Source organism: Bicyclus anynana, chromosome 13 (assembly GCF_947172395.1).
Source record: "Bicyclus anynana chromosome 13, ilBicAnyn1.1, whole genome shotgun sequence".
NCBI classification, from domain to species: domain Eukaryota; kingdom Metazoa; phylum Arthropoda; class Insecta; order Lepidoptera; family Nymphalidae; genus Bicyclus; species Bicyclus anynana.
The window spans coordinates 7,616,314-7,619,439 of NC_069095.1; the positions used below are offsets into that span (position 1 = coordinate 7,616,314).

The window sequence follows — 3,126 nt, forward strand, 5'->3', positions numbered from 1 at the left end:
TGGTCATTTTTCTACAGAACTGGCAAAATTTATAAGCAAATGATGACCGTTTATATTACCACCTAGCATTTTCATGGTGTGTTTATTGTACAAATATTGTGGTATCATGTGGTAACATGGTACCTTACTATTTTGTATTTTATATTATTTTATATTTTCTAGTTAGTAGTGGCTTAGCTGTTAAGGTCCCAAAGTGCTGGAATGGCGACCCCGCACTAGTAAGCGCAGTGTTGGCCGACCCCCCACCAGGTGGACTGACGATATCAAGCGAGTCGCAGGGATTCGCTGGATGCAGGTGGCTCAGTATAGTGATGTTTGGAAGTCCCTACAAAAGGCCTATGTCCTGCAGTGGACAGTGGCGGCTGATTTGATGATGATGATGATGACCCTATTTCCTCCATAATTATATGGGGATGGGAAGGGAATCGCGTGCTAGATCTAAGCTCCATATCCTATCTCTTGTAAGAAGGAAGCCTGCCCCGTTAGGAGGCTCTTAAGATATCATCATCATCATCATCATTATCAACCCATATTCGGCTCACTGCTAAGGCCAACAGTCCTCCGTGCTGGCCCAATGCGTATTTGCAGACTTCACACACGCAGAGAATCAAGAGAGTTCTCTGGTATGCAGGTTTCCTCGCGATGTTTTTCCTTCAACGTTTGAGACACGTGATATTTATTTTTTTTAAATGCACTCAACTGAAAAATTTGGAGGTGCATGCCCCGGACCAGATCCGAACCCACACCCTTCGGAATCGGTGGCAGAATTTATGTACACTGGGCTATCACGGCTCTCTGTATAACTATAGATGTTTTTTTTTTAGAAAATAATATCTCCTACAAATACATGAACGTTTCTCAATGGTACATATTGCTTGTAAGAAATCTGCAGGATTTTTATATTTCAGTAAGAAAATTAATTTTATTTATATTTAATTAATTTAATAATACAATATGATGGCAGTTAATTTACCCTTCAGAAAAAAAAATTAAATAGCTTTATATGTTTTTGATATAAACAATCCAAAATACTAAAACATTAGGTACGTAGTTCAAATGGAATGAGTAAATTCCATGTACGTACCTCATTAAAAACTGAGTCACACAAAATACTTAATCGTAACAATTAATAAAATTAACAATTAGCAAATGTTAGACCATAAGTTACGAGTAAGTTACGTAACATGAGTATAAAAATGCTTACGATTCTCATATTAAGTTTGTTAAGCGTTGTGTGCCCCAAAATATATTAGGGAGACAGAAAAGAAAGAAGAATTAATTGTAAGTTACATCAATGTTTCTTTATTATTAGTTTTATTTTTATTTTAATAGTGTACCAAGCTATATTTTTCTGTTTAGAGATAGGAGAAAATTATGTAATTGTTTAAAACATCAGAAGGAGGACCTCGTAACCTTGATAAATCATTTACCTAAAGTTTCTTCATGAATTACTCTATCTATTGCTATCTCTATCAAACTGCCTGAAAATTTGTTTAGTAGTTTTCGAATAATATTAAGAACAGACTGACGCGACGGAGGATTTATTTTTAATAATATGTATAGATTGGCGGAATTTAGACCGGGACAAATTGTCCGAGACTAAATTGTCTAGTAGTGCTAATATTTATATTCTGTTACAGATGCATCCATCAACGACAATATTTGTGATATATTTTCTAATCGCATTCACACATGCAGAAGAAACGGGCAGCTATAGAGAAGAACGATCGTTGCGAACAGAATCTTTACAATTGGGACTCAGATCATTAATAACTAACACTTTTGGGAACCTCGAACCAATCATTACTTTCGTCAAAACGCAAGTAAAAGATGTGGCGATCGATCTTCTTATTCAAGTATTTAAATACGTGAGGAAAATCTTGCACGATTGCAAAGTGAGGTTTATTAAAAAACTGGGAAAGTTTACCGTCGCCGACATATTCCATTTAATATTTGATGGAGTTTTTGAATTTGTGAGTGGAGCTACACTTGAAATTTCTGGAGAACATCAAGATGATGGAATTGCAGAGATGTCAGATTTCGAACCCAAATACGTTTTACCTAATCCCTATTTGTTAGAGAAGTTAATACTTTCTGGTGATCAACGATGAACAGTTTAAGTACCTATATTTAATATCTAATTAAATTATAAATTATATTAATTATAATGAATTGTAAATAATAATATTTCCATGTAATAATTTATTTGTACTTAGTAAATAAGTATTTAATAATAGTAAAGAAAATGATTGTACCTACCTAGTAGTTTTAAAAATCTATTCTATCTACTACATATCTCTGATGGATTCCACTGTGATTATGAGTAAAAACGAAACTAACTTTTTATTAGATATATATAATTTATACAGACATAAATACACCTATAGCTTATTAAACAGTTTAAAAATCGAACAAAAAGTGTAAATGAATCGATCGATAAAGAGTGACTTAACATGCAATGTTTGTAATTATTAAAATTGCTATTATAAATCTACAGGCGTGCAAAACTTATACAAAGGAGATTTTCTGTCAAATGAGAGCTAATGGGGCCAGACCTTTATAAAATTTATAATATTCAAAGTTATAAAGCACTTGTTTTTAATATATATAGGTATGGTAGGCAATTATGGATTATGTACCACGTTGCTTCTGGGAGGTAGCAAGTAAGAAATAAATGTCTAGTGCCTCAATTGTCTAAGTCCAGTATTTTTTTCATTTCTTCGGAATTAAATTGCGGTATATGTAAGTGCCAGAAAATAAATGAGTCCTAAATATTGTCCTAAAATTACTTCTCGGTAATTATGAATTTAAATAAATTTGTTTCATTAAGCCATGGAAAACGATGTAATTATTTTCAGTGAACATAAAAATTGCTATTGTAATATGTGAGGTTAATTCCGTCTGTTATTTATTTTATTACAGTAGCTTTAGCTTTTATTATTTATTGCTCGGTTAAAGCTGGCAGGCGCTATAAATTAAATTAAAAATGAGTTAGTAAAGGTGAGAAAGTGTTAATAGTCTAGTCTAGTGAGTAAGACTTTAATTCCCTTTCCCTTTTAGGGACCAATTTTGATCCCACGGATGTAAGTATTATTTTTTGAGTAAGGTAGGTATTGTATAGGGTAG

At 32.9% G+C, this 3,126-nt stretch overlaps 1 long non-coding RNA gene across 1 annotated transcript; it reads left to right on the plus strand.

Annotated features, from left to right (window-relative positions):
* Positions 1–1,047: 1,047 nt before the first annotated feature.
* LOC112043103 (uncharacterized) lies at positions 1,048–2,690 on the plus strand. The gene is made up of 2 exons (XR_008251355.1): positions 1,048–1,281; positions 1,641–2,690. It is a non-coding gene; the product is annotated as an uncharacterized LOC112043103 (long non-coding RNA).
* Positions 2,691–3,126: the final 436 nt, after the last annotated feature.